The sequence below is a fragment of the Mytilus galloprovincialis genome, chromosome 1 (genome assembly GCF_965363235.1).
Source record: "Mytilus galloprovincialis chromosome 1, xbMytGall1.hap1.1, whole genome shotgun sequence".
Classification (NCBI taxonomy): Eukaryota; Metazoa; Mollusca; class Bivalvia; order Mytilida; family Mytilidae; genus Mytilus; species Mytilus galloprovincialis.
Window position 1 is genome coordinate 88,925,702 of NC_134838.1, and position 14,878 is coordinate 88,940,579.

The following is a 14,878-nucleotide window of genomic DNA, read 5'->3' on the forward strand; positions in this document are numbered from 1 at the left end:
TTATAAAATGGATACTTGGATGGAGAGTTGTTTCATTGGCACTCATACCACATCTTCCTATATCTATAGAACAAAATGTTAAGTATTCCTAACGAAATACAAAAGCCCTAATTATCAATGCACAAAATCGAGAAACAAATATGATACAAAGCAACGAACGACAACTACTAAATTACAATCTCCTGATTTGGGACAGGCACATATATAATGTGGGTCAAACATATTTATGTGCGTTGTAAATTAGACCACAAACATTCTTTTTCTTCTTTTTTTTTATCCTTTTTCGGAAAAATATGCATTTAAAAAAATGTTTGAATAAATGTCTTGAAAGATCAATAATTGCTTGTTCTTATATCGAATGAAAAGTACTTTATTTCGATTTTCTACTGAAAATCATTTTAATTTAATAGATTTATTTTGAATCCAATTTGAGAAAAAACAGGGAAAACGGTTATTGGTATTCAATTTACAAAGTGTTAAAGAGTGCATGTTGATGCTCAAACTCATCGAATAACATTGTCATAGAATACTGTAGATGACTGTTAAATCCTACATTCAAAATAAAGTTGAAATTTAGTAGCAGCTTTGTAACCACGGTGTAAAGATTGCGGAGATTGAAAAGGTCCATTCCGAATTTTGTGCTAATTTTCTTTTTTTAAATGAATTGGTTACATGTAAACAAAAAACAAACGATCAATGCCAACGTTTACGATGGGGTCCAATGCCACCAAAGAAACAGGTATTTGATAACTAAACACAACGTTACGGACGCCAATCTTTTTTCCACTTTTGACTTCTGGTCTTAAGTTCATTTGAACAAACCGATACTTAATTTCCAATTTTATTGTCATGGGGTTAAACATTAGGACACGGGGAAACAAGGAAAAAAATCCAAAAAAAAAATCGGAATATTGTTAAGCATTGCAGTTTAGCCGTTATTTATGATTTAGATTTCTGGTGGCCTTGGTCAGGGAGTTTTTTGGCGGACGAAATATTATTTTTTACTAATTTATATCAAACGGGAAACTTGAAATATATATACACTTTTACCACTAACAGTAAATATTAATTATATAATAATGATGAATAATAAAAGTTTAGTAAGTAAACAAAATACAGATCTCCAAGGCAAATTTGAATATTGAAATCTGACAAAATGAAAAGCTATTAATCAACGGAACAAGTGAAAGACAACTGATATATTCGGGTACAGACATTCACCGACGAAAATGAGACCTAGATTAATTAGCCTAGCTTAATCTTCTACTTGTATGACAGTTGTTTAAAAAAAAATATATTGCAAAAAAAAAAAAAGGTGACCAAACCAAACAGACATAAAAGATTAAAGTAACAATATTGGGATCAAGCAACCAAAACTGTTTAAACATAAATTACAGACAAGCATAGTACAACACATCTGTCAATTAACATGTTCATAAAACATACACTTTAAAAAGACGCCACCACAAAGTTGAAATTTGACTATGATATCAACAAAACATTTTTGCTTGCCTGCAGACAACTTGCATCCTTCCGGACATTAAGAACAATGATCGCATACAATTGAAATCTCGTTTAATCTGAATATGATATTGATGGTTGAACACTAAGTATTTCTTGAGTAATTGCGCAGACCGTATACCGTATTAGTGCTGAAGAGATGCCCATGGACGAATCTGGACACAGGAAGTTCCCTTTTTCTTTGACAATGTTAAACAAGTGAAAACACATATATATATACAATGGGCTTAAATGTTCAAGAACCTTGCTGTAATGGAATAACATATTTGTATCTAACTATCGTATATGGCAATTTTAGATCGAACGTTGTTTTTCTCTGAATTCCAAATTCAGGTCGATGCAAAATAAATTTTAAGATTTCAAAAAAAACAAGTATTCTGCCTAAAAGGGGGCATATTAACGACCAAGATCAAGTTTATTTCTTTGTTTCATAATAAAGTAAATTTATAAAAGTGAAGGTTTAACTATTACATGACGACTTGGAGGCTAAAACACATTGAAAGGCACCATAACTACTAGTATAATTGATCAAATCAAATTCCACAAAACAATGAGGACTTTCTAAATATATGTCAGGACGGTGTTTAACCTGCATATTTTTAAAAGATGTATGTTGAGAAAGAAAGGTTTTATTTGTCTAGCAACTTTCAAAATTCACTCTAAGGGAAAAGTTTGAATGGTTAAAAAAAAATTAAAATGAAATGTTTGAAAATGTTAGTAATCGACATCCTCATGAGCCAAACAACAAGACTTAAGTCATGTTTTTATAAAAATAAGGAGAAGTGGTATGATTGCCGATGTGACAACTATCTACCGAAGTCTAAAGAAGTGGACATAAGCTCTTATAGCCAAACAGACAGCCCTCGGTAATAAGAAGAAAAAAACGTATATATAAAAAGAAGATGTGGTATGATAATGAGACAACTCTACACAAGATTCAAAAATACATCAAAATTAACAACTATAGTTAACCGTACAGCCTTCAACAATGAGCAAAGCCCATATCGCACAGTCAGCTAAAAAAAGGCCCCAAAATGACAAACATACATACAGAATGTGTCGGGGTGAAACATGTTAGTGGAATCCCCCTGCCCTGGGACAGTGATGTGACTGCAGTACAACATAAGAACAAACTATGAAAATCAGTTAAAGAAGGCTAAACTCATCAGATAGATTACATATAGAAATACAGCTAACAAAACTGGTACTTGTATATCTATCCCAACAACAAAAAGACAATAAGTACTGATCTGAGAGTACTTGCAGTTACTGACAGCTAGTTCAGTCGGCTATAATAAGTCCCGGCATGACAATGTTAAACAGTTTGAACGACAAAACTAACAGCTTAACTCATAAAAGAACAATTCAAGAAAATAAATATGACAGACATGAACCAACGACAGCCCTTGGACTACAGGCTCCTGACTTTGGACTGATACATACAGAATTTGGCAGGCTTAATTAGATATAAAAAGATGTGGTGTGAGTGCCAATGAGACAACTCTTCATCCAAGTCACAATTTGCTATAAGTAATCCATTATAGGACAAAGTACGGCCTTGGCTCACACCGAACAGCAAGCTATAAAGAGCCCCAAAATCACTAATGTTAAACCATTCAAATAGAAAAACCAAAGGTCTAATCTATATTTTAAAAAACGAGAAATGAGAATTTTTTTTTCTTTCGTACAACTGATATTTTTACTCTATTATCTATAACTGAGCATACGTATATTCGATATTGACCACTGTTCAGAGTTATTCCTTTATGCCATTAATATACCTTTTCAGACCCAGTATCACCATTAACTAAAATAAGATTAAACAGGAAGGAACAATTAGAATGGTTTGATTTTATTGTTGATAGCAGTGAGGATGAACTTTATCAACATATAAAGGAAAATTCTTCCATTATAACAGCTGTGATGTACTTTGGTAAGAAATGCCAGTTTTTTTTTAAGTATAGTTGACATACAGATAGGATTGTTTTTCTTACCTCTGTCATTTGTGAAATGTAGTTTAAATAATATATATTTTTGGCTGATTGTCAATCATACATAACTTCCAATGTCAAGTGACTAATCATAACCGTGAACGGAATTCGGACGGTGAATTCAATGCATGATATATTTGTATTGGAATAAGTCAACGATCGTTGCTTGTATCAACTTGTTTTCTGTTACGATTATATATTAAAAAAAATGCTCACTGTTTTCTTGTGGTCAATATTTATTTGGCATATCAAAGACATTCTTGCCCATATCCTAAAATCTAGTTGCCTACCGTTGTTTTTTTTTAATTGTGATAACTTCACGGTTTGCCTAGTCTCGATGCACCAGAGTTATCGTTCTTACTGCAAACAATAACATGCATATGGAGCGTCTGGATAATCGAGACTACCGTTTGCCATGTCGTTTCAACTGTTGAAGACTTTTAATTAGAAGCTATACAGAGTCTGTATCATTTAAATGACATCTTTCGTCTTACATTTTACGACATAAATTAAGTTTATCAATCTAGCAATATTACTTAACTACGGTGGCAAATATATGTACTAGATCTTTCTTTTTTATAGATTCTTTTAATCAGTGTAGCTGTCATAACTTAGAGCAGTGTCAGCTTTCGAAAACTAGCAGCAATAAATTAGAAATTCTTCGTAAATGTATATTGTATGGATTGTGTCCTCATATTCTCATGTTGCGACAAGGTATTAGTGAAAAAGACCCATTGTTTTATACTGATAATTTGTATGACCAACTCTATTCCGTGGAAGACTTAGACATATCTGAATGTGAACGGTCAAATCCGAATCATTGTGGAATTTACTGGATTCATGTGGCAATAATGGCAGAGCGATTTAAAATCGTACAGAGTCTACTCCCTGTACTGTCTAATTATAAGACCGTCAGCTTTATATATCTCACGTTATGGAACAAGTTCTCTCCTTTACATTTAGCAGTTGTTCATAAAAATCTTGATCTAGTAAAGCAATTACTACAGTACTATCCTGATTTTGTGAATAATCCATGTCAGTTTGAGACTCGTTGGGATCAGGAAAACCAGAGGAAAGTCACTAAAGCTACACATATTACTCAAGTGGCAATATTGCATGATTTTGTTGAAGCACTGGAATGCATGTGGCCACATTTTAATATGACTTGTTGCAAAACAAGAAAACACATAGAAAATTCTCTCAGAATTGCGATAGAGCATAAAAAGACAGCAAGCACAGAATACATAATGTCCAAAGGTGTAATTATGTCATCAAATGACCAGAAAAGTCTTCTTCTATCAGCAATCAAAGAGATGGACGTAGAGGTCGTACGAACATGTTTATTAGGGAAAGTTAGCACTATTTCATTTGTGGGCGGATTAAAGATAGCCGTCAACAAAGGTAAACAGTATATTGGTATTCTGTACCTGAATTTTTTCTAAAGCATACAGAATTAAACAGTGAAATAATAGACTCCTGCTTTAAATTATCTTTAATTATATATAAACGATTTGATTTACCCCCTTTTTTGAAATTAAGAAAAAACAAATGCATGCATAACCAACAACAATAATTACATACATGTACAAATGTAGTTCAAATCAAAATTAGATTATGATCCATTATAACGCTGTTTTTGTTATTTTATCATTATTGTTGTTATTAATCATAATCATTACACATTTCATGATTTTAAAATCGCTGTTAGAACAAATTAGTTGTATTAAATAATACAGTGTTATTTCCCCTTCCACAGCTTAAATTTTCGCATATTGGATTAATTCAATATGCGCTTATACTTATGCTTAAATTTCTTATTATATAAAATCAATATACAATTTCATAATGCGCTTGTTTTGTTTAACGTAAGTTGTTATTATCGTTACAGGTCTACTAGAATTTGCCACTATATTGCTGGACAAAATGAAGGCATCCAACGTTAAAATTTCCAACGTTTTTGGTCTCCAAGATTGTATGATAGACGCCTTTTTCAATCATAACGAACAGATTGTCCGTCTATTAATAGAATACAAATTAGATGTGAATGTAACATATTGTGGTTTAAGTCTTTTAACATGGTCAGAAATACTGGGACTACAAAACCTTCAAGACATCCTGAAATCAGCTGGTGGTATGACCTTCCAGACGTACGACGAACCAAGCAAATGTATTCTCTCAGATATCGTGCACGTGGAAGCTAATACACTGAAAAATGTCAAACGTCTGATAGAGAGAGATTATAATGTGAATGGAGTCCAGAGGGAGTTTTCTTGGGCTTATCCTCCTGTTTATATTGCTTTGTTTGAGAGAAAATTTGATGTATTCGAATATTTAATATTTAGGGGTGCTTTAATGGACATGCATAATAACACAGCTTCTCAATTTAACAAAAAAATGTTTCCAGTTTCAAATTACTACAATGAATGGCTCCAGTTTCTTACTGTTCTAGTAAAAGCAAATGTGTGTTTAACATTTGAAAGTTATTTGAATTCTTATGACGTACTACTTGAAATGGGTAGGGCGGAAAGGCTATTAGAAATTATTCTGATAACATCTCATACAGTGTCTCAACCATACAGGATGATACTAGAGAAAGTGCAAATGCACCACAGACTGCCACAAAGATTAAAAGATGTAATTAATGATTGGTTGCATGGGGTTAAATCGTTACAAGTTTCCTGCAGAAATTCTCTTAGAAAGCACTATAATCGTGAATTTTATGAATTTACAGAAAAAATAGCAACACGATTTCCGGATAAAATTCTGAAATATCTTAGATGTGAAGACGTTCTTGATAGATCTTTTTGACATACTTAAAACAAAAATATGTAGAGGATGAAGTTTATTGGTAAATCAATCAAAATGAAATCCAATATAACTTTCCGCTTATTTATTTTAGAGAAAATAGACGATTCCTATAGAATTATTCCCTGGACGAACCCCAAACTATACAAGTTGTATGTATGGTATATGTGAGACCATTTAAGTGACTGAGGAGTAGCGAAATTCTGTATTTATACAAATAGTACGGCAGCTTTGTGAAAAATTGTGCACATCCTGCTGCAAGCATGAAATTTGGCATAGACCTTCCTCCACTATAACTCTTCTTTCAGATAAGGAGACGTTTGAAAAAAATGTCTCACTCTCGGTAAAATCCAAAATGGCGGACATCATACTTAAATTGGCCCAATATCAGAGGCTAGTGTGTGAAAAGGTGTTTTTATCATGCTGCTACAATAATATTTGGTACAAACCTTTGTTATGTACTACTTTTGGATAAATTATATAGATTAGATGTCTTTAAAAACCCTACTTCCGGTAAAATCCAACATGGCGGACATTTTACTAAAATAAGCTTCTTTTAGGGAGGGTGATTGAAATGTGTTTTGACGTATTGCTACTATCATTAAATTGTACAGCAATCTTTCTTTGATGCTGCTGATAGATACAAAAAAAAATCCTTACTTCCGGTAATATTCAGAATGGCGGACATAGAAATATCATTATTTATTTTGATATTCAACCTTTTTTCAAAATGTGAAGAAAATGTTTTATTTTGTGCTGGTCATTAAATTTTTGACTTTAGGTTATCTTCGAAACCACCTATTCTATTCTACAGGTTAATGTTTAAATACAAAGATAATAAAAAATAACACTTCCGGTAAATAAAACCAATATGGCGTAAATTTCAAAGATGAGTCCTCAGTTCATATCTTCGATGTAGGGTTTTGGATTGATTGATTAAAATAAAATAAAATTACTTTAAAAGTACTAAAACATCTTTAAAATTACTGATTTATGGCCGCAAATACCTGTTTATTCACAATCAGAGAGCTGAGTTTCCTCATTTACAAAGATCGTGGTATTGTTTCTTACATCAAAAATGTACAAGCTCCTGATAAGGTGAAGAGGCCTGACAAAGAGTTGTCCAAAAGGGTCTCAATGGATCAGATTTTCCCCTTCGCCATTCATAAGCGTCTGGACTAGTAAGTATAGGAACCAATTCCAAGCTTGTTACTCATCCACACCCGCCATGAAATATTGCACGTTTTACATGCTGAAAAAAACTAGACCAAGTCGTTCAAATAGCCTCATAAGCGTCTGGACTAGTTAGCATAGGAAAAAATTCAAAGCTTGTTACTCATCCACACCCGCCATGGTATATTGCACGATTTACATGCTGAAAACACTAGACTGAGTCGTTCAAATAGCATCAATAAGTCTTTCCTCTTCCAAAAACATGTTTTCTTGCTTCGTAACCCCATCCGATAAGTTTGTTCGATCTTGCTACAAAACCGCGTATCGTTTTATCAATGACATCATCAAATCCATATCTGGTGATGTTGGCTGATCAATTATCATTCTTTATCATGAAGTCATATCTTCAAAGCCATCCATGTCAACAACGAAGTTCCCTTTTAAGTAAACTTGCATTTGAAAGGTCATGGATAGATATATATCTAAAGCTTTTCCCACTTCCAAATACAATCAAAAGTCCGTCTGCCCCTATGTCACCTAATAACGAAACAGCAATGACAGCAACATCACTATCGACTGTTTGAGTCATGAATAAGTTAAGTATGTGTATCACTGCATCAAACACATGTATTTTGATTCTAGTATAAGCCTCTTCATGTTAACATGGGGCTTAACTTGAAACACAATCATGTGGATAACACAGAAAATCCTGAGCATTTGTTGCTACAACTGCTTTTTCCTCAAAATCTATTGATATGAGCAAGATCCTGTGAATAAAATTTAAAAAGTTCTTTCTTAATGTCGTCATCTCTCAGAAAACTTGGCCAATTTTGAGAAATTTGTTTTGACCTATGGATTCATCTATCTTTTCTCTTTCCCCCAAATGTAGCTCTTGTTTCTTGTAGCAGACTTCAAACTACCGGTATTGTCAATGTGCGCATCTGAGACTTACATCCACTGTCGTTACAGTTTCAAGGTGTTTCCTAACGAATATGCTGATAGGGTATTATGCCCTTACCTTAAAAAACCCGTGAAACTGTTACAAGAGTGGATGAAGTCTTGGGTGCATATGGTAGTTGTAGCCACACATGTTCAGGATATTCTATCTTAACCACCACTTGATGTATTTCAAGTTAAGCACCATATTTACATTAAAAGGCTTACACTAGAATCATGGTGCATGTGTCTGATGCAGCAAAACACGAACTTAAACGAGTCATTATTCGAACAGTCGTTACTGATGATGATGCTGTTATTACTGTTTCGCTATTCCGTGACATACGAGGTAGACGAACTATGGATTGTGTTTAGGAGGGGAAAAGGCTTTGGATAAATATCTATCAATGACCTTTCAAATGCACTAGCGATGAGTGATCACACACACATATTGTGATCCATGCATTTACCGGTTGTGATACGGTTCTCAGTTCGCTTGAAAAGGAAAAAAAGAGTGCGTGGGTGACATTGATTGCATTTGAAGATGTGACTTTAACATAAAGAATGATAATTGATCCACCTAAATCACCGGTGTTTACTGTAAGATGGTACAAACTTATCAGATGGGGTAAGCATGGTTAACAAAGCAAGAAATAACTATTTACACAAAAGTGAAGGCTAATTGAGGCTATTCCCTCAACTTAGTCTAGTCTTTTCCAGAATGCAAAACGTACAATACACTATAAGACATGTGTTTAGAGAACGAGCTTGAAATTGACTCTTATGCTACCCAGTCCATGCGCTAATGGATGATGAAGGGACAAAGAGGATCACTTTTAAAAAACTCTTTCTGTCCTCATCATTTTGTCAGAAGCTTGCACATTGGGGATGTAAGAAAGGTTGCCGCGGTTGTTGTTCATGTCGAAAATCAAGTCTCTCATGCCCTGCGTCTTGTGCATGTGGTGGTGAATGGCATTTAACATGTTTTTTGGCCAAATAGATGCAATATTTTAAAAATGTTTTAGTACTTAAATGATTTTATTTTGTTTTAATCAAAAATCGAAGATATGGATTGAGGACTCATCTTGACATTTACGCCATTTTAGTTTTTTTTACCCGAAGTGTTAACTTTGTATTTAAATATCAAGTACAGAATATGATTAGTGGTTTAGAGGATATCTTAAAACCAAAAATTTAATTACCACCACAAAAAAAAAACACTTTCTTTACATTTTGAAAAGAAATTGAATATCAAAATAAAAAAAGGATATTTCTATGTCCGCCATTTTGAATATTACCGGAATTAAGGGTTTTTAAGACATATTTCTTATACTTAAATTTGTATCCCTTTGAAACATCAAAGAAAGGTTCCTGCACAATTGAATGATAGTAGCAATACGTTAAAACACATTTCAATCATTCTCCCTAAAAAATAAGCTTATTTTAGTACAATGTCCGCCATTTTGGATTTTACCGGAAGTAGAGTTTTTTAAGACCTCTAATCTATATAATATATCCAAAAGTAGTACACAACGTAGTACATAAGGTTTGTACCAAATATTTTTATAGCAGCATGATAATAATACCTTTTCACATACTAGAATTCGATATTGGGCCGATTTAAGTATGAGGTCCGCCATTTTGGATTTTACCGATAGTGAGACATTTTTTTGAAATGCCTTCCTATTTGAAATAAAAGAGTAATAGTTGAGGAAGGTTTATGCCAAATTTCATGCTTGTAGCAGGATGTGCAGGCTTGTAGCCGCTGGACTAAGGTCCTTAAATGATATTTACTACTTCTGTTACTGATGATGTCTTATTCCTGTTAAACATAATATCAATATAAATTATGAAGGTGATGCAACCGCTTTAAGCATATGACATGTTCCTAGCCGATTTTTCAAGACTTTTGTTTTTATTCAGTATTAAATATCGCTTCTTGGTGAGGTTTGGAAGAAAATCCTGTGAGAACTTATTCGACTTAATATTTGCATTACTGTCATTCTTTAATGAAAAATCAAAAGTACTGTTCTATACAGCAGAGTTTCAAACTGGAACCTTCGAATTCCGCCTTTCAAAACAAATGACAAAAAAGGTGCCTTTTGAATTTAAGGATTTCTATAACTTACTAAGAAAATTTCAAAATGCACATAATTTAAAGCGGAAGGACCAATTTCCCGTAGGATTTATTTCATTTTCTGACCATTATCGAAAAGTCTAGTTAGTCATCTTTCCTACGTCTTCACAGATGAAATTAGCCTTCTCTGTAACAATATGACTTTTAAACAGATGACGGAATTATTAACATTTGACAATGACGAGGAAGATGGATAGTTGTTTAATGTCAAGTGGCAAATTAAATACACATTCAGGACTAAACAAGAGGGGCGAAAGATACCAGAGGGACATTTAAACTGATATATCGAAAATAAACTGACAATGCCATGGCCAAAGAAGAAAAAAGACATACAGACAAACACCAGTACACAAACACAACATAGAAAACTAAAGACTTAGCAACACAAACCCCACCAAAACTTGGGTAATCTCAGGTGCTCCGGAAGGGTTAGCAGATCCTGCTCCACATTTGGCACCTGCCGTGTTGTTTATGTCAGTACAACCCGGAAACAAGTCTTATTCGGTAGGTTACATTTGTGAAAAGGGGACATGACTAGCTACGAGATTAGGAACGCATTTGCTATTATCTGTGAAACGGATATTCCATATGGGTCAAACAACTCGTGATGGAGTCCGTATATATCCAGATATATTATGAAGGGATAATTTTAACTTCACCATTTTGGAACTCTTGGTTTTATAGCTTCCTTGTAAGTAGAAAGGAAATCAGGACAGGAAATAGAAGCCCATGAATTTCTTTGTAATTGGGAGATATATACCCCGTAGGCACTGCTGGAATATTGCTACATAGAAATGGAAAGTTCATAATTTGGAAGTTGAAACCATCTTTTTTGTTATGAAGTTTTGTTATCAAACGACCCTTATTGTCAATTTCTAGATGTAAGTAAAGATATGAGGCAGACTATTTGTATCTGTTGTATCCTTTATTTCAAGTTCAATGGGATAGATGCGTTCAACATAGTCACAAAATTTTGAATTATTTAGTTTGAGAACATCATATAGCGGGAAGTAAAGTTTGACGATAATGCTAACTTCTTTTCTTTCTTCCTAAGACGTTCCTGTATGAAGTCAGCGCGCCTTGGTTTATGATACAGATATTTTGTTTCTTAGTATATGGATAGTAAAAAAAATGATTTTTTCTCGGAGTCGTTTACATCACTCGAAACAAGGTGAGACATGCACAGAAGTAATAGATATGTATTGACGTTACGCGCGATGTTCGTACATGTAAGCGTAACACAACGTCGCGAATATTTCGTAACGTTCAAACCAAAAATTCGTTTTATTTGAAAAATTAAGAAAAATAACATTTTAAAAAATCATAAAATTCTACCGTTATAAGAGCAGTGATAAGCAAACAATTGACGTAAATTTGAGTTAAGTATGTTTTTACGTCAAAAAATGGCGGTGCGACAACCTTGTAAGCAACTTCCAAGCAAGGACCGAAGCTCATAAACTCGGCAATCAATCCTTGCCGTCACCGGTATTTTGTATTTTCTGCGTCACTGGTCGTTTATGCCAAACTCCCCGGCAGTTCCAGTTCCGATCCGCATACGGGCCCGAATACTACTCTACACTAATCACTGCCCAATCGGAACAACTCGGCCTTTCTGGTTGCACGAAGAAATAACTATTGTACTGCGTAGCGAGAATGGCCGAGTAGTTACGATTGAATCACTGCCTTCGGCTTTTTTCGTTACGCGCTCTTCAAGCGGTTTGACCCGGATTGACCTTTTGTTGCTACTGAAGCAAATATGGCTGAACATTGATGAATGAGGATATTTGTTATCAACTTTACCAGTATATAGGAATAAAAACACTAACCGTAAGTAAAATGCACTCAATCCAAATAATTTTACAAAATGAAAAATTTGCAAATTTCTGTATCGTTAGGTCGAAGAATTCAATTCTGGCATGAAAACTCGATCGACTTTGTTGCATATTAGTTTATTAATTTACCATATAAAAAAAATCTTCGTCAATGAAGAAACATAAAATATGATCTTCTCGTCTGTGAAGTTGAAAGAACACTGAACGCTATATAGCTTTTGATATTAAATTGGACATACTTTTAATGAACTGGCACCCAATCATCAGCTAATAAACTCCTTTGAAGAACAGAATAAAATGTTGGGAGAGTGGCTAAATTTTACCCGAGAAGCTGCTCCATGTGGAATTAGAGATATTTTACAAAAGACAAATTTGGACTCTAGAGTGGGGCGCTCATTTTCGCCGTGGACACAATTTCGCCGTTTTATGATTTTGAGGTGTAAAAACTCCAAAGGATGGTTGAAATGGAAGAAATATGCTGGTAAATTATATTTTTATAACAAATATGATCATTTTTGAAAATGAGACTAAATTTCGGCACTTACCGCAAAGGACCGAAAAACGGACAACGATTTTCAGCCAATTTCCTGAATGAAAAACACGATTTAAAAGGAGTATTTCTTAGTTATTCTTTGACTGGTTGCCCTAAACTTCATTTTTTTTACACCTTTTAAATGTCTGCTATTCATCTATAATGACATTTATTTGATAAATATTGTTTAAAGCTGCAGTTATTTGGTTTTAATTAGATGTGTAAAAACGGCGAATATGTGTCCCCCATTGACAAAACATTACGAAATTTCAAACACCCTTTAATCCAACTTTTCAGATGATTTTTCTCAAAACAAACACGTTTTAAAGCTAAGAATATTTTGCATGTGAAGTTATCTTCAGATAAAAATATCAGTATACTTCAAAATCATAGAGACCTGAACATAAACCGAAGAAAACATGGAAAGATATGGCGAAAATGAGCACCCCACTCTATAGGGATAAATTTTGGATTTCCTGGGGAAGGCGTACAAATAATGCCAAATTGACACATGGTTTCAACAGAGACAGACATATATACACATGTGTATATATGTCTCTGGTTTCAAATACATTATTTAAACGAACTTCAGTAAGGGCTTTATATTATATTATATTAAGACTCTGTTTACTTACCAATCTCTGAATTTCTCAAAATTCAATTCAGATTTCATGGATAAAAAAAATAAAACAATCATTAATTTTTATAATTGAAAAATAATATAGGGTAACACACACATACTAAATTTGTTGTGCAATTTGCTTTTATTATATATGTCACCATGGTCATGTATGTATTAATTTACAATATTCTGGATGGGAGCATTTCCATTTCGGTATTACTATATTTTATTGAATTATTATCCAGTCAATTTATAGTCTATGCAATGTAATAATTATCATAATAATAATCCCCCCCCCTCCCCCCGAAGTAAAATCTTTATAATTTTGGTCCAATTATTCTGTATTCTATTTACCCTTTAAGAAAACCACATTTAGGCCAAATAAATAAATATGTGTGTTTCCTATTTCCCTCTTTATTAAACCCTATATGTTTTAAGCTTGGAAATAGCTGCCTACCTTAAAGGTTTTTTTTTGTAATTTTTCAATAAGCACTGTTTAAGACAGAATATCTCTCCCTTAGACTCAATGTAAAAAAAAAATGTTGAATTAAATAAATTCCCTACCTACCTACCATTTATTTTCAAAGATGTTAAAGGAAACACACACAGTATTTTATTTGGCCTTAGCCCTTATATATATACAATGTACATGTACTCTTAATAAACCTTTTATTCCTGCAATAAAAACCACTTTTGACTATAATTCTAAGACGCCAGTAATCAATTCTAATGTTTTTATTTTTATCTTACAGATGGTGACAAAAAGATAACAGCACAGTGTTAAGATTGAATCAGAATGAATAAAACAACAAGATTATAATACATGTAGGTACATGTATTGGTTTATTTTTTAAATATTTGTATTTGCATGGATTAATTACTTTATCAATTTATAAAATAAATACTTTTTAATTATCCTGCCTTGCATGGAATAAAATGACTACTTACATTGTTCTAAAAAAAAATGTTTGAAAATAATGAGTAAAATTAATGCTCAAAAACAATGTTTAAAATGTTAACATGAAAACTGATTTTGATTTGAAGCCATATTTTATGAAATTGATTAATGTAGACAAATCTTTTTTATAGTTACAAATATAGGTGACACTTAAACACTCAATATCTTTCTTTAATTAGTATAGTAGGATGATACAGATTGATGCCTGTGAAAGAGTTATAAAAAAGGTTGCATTCAGTTTTTTATTGTCAATAATACTTCCCTCCCCCTATTTTTCAAACTTTTTATATGTTAAATAATGCAGGTCCTTGCATATCAACAATTTATTTTTAGTTGTACTCATTTTATTATTTCTTATTTCTTTCAGCTCC

General features: G+C 33.1%; 1 long non-coding RNA gene across 1 annotated transcript; it reads left to right on the forward strand.

Annotated features, from left to right (window-relative positions):
* The first annotated feature begins 503 nt into the window (after positions 1 to 503).
* On the forward strand, positions 504 to 6,991 carry LOC143043661 (uncharacterized). The gene is made up of 4 exons (XR_012968533.1): positions 504 to 739; positions 3,311 to 3,454; positions 4,095 to 4,913; positions 5,401 to 6,991. It is a non-coding gene; the product is annotated as an uncharacterized LOC143043661 (long non-coding RNA).
* Positions 6,992 to 14,878: the final 7,887 nt, after the last annotated feature.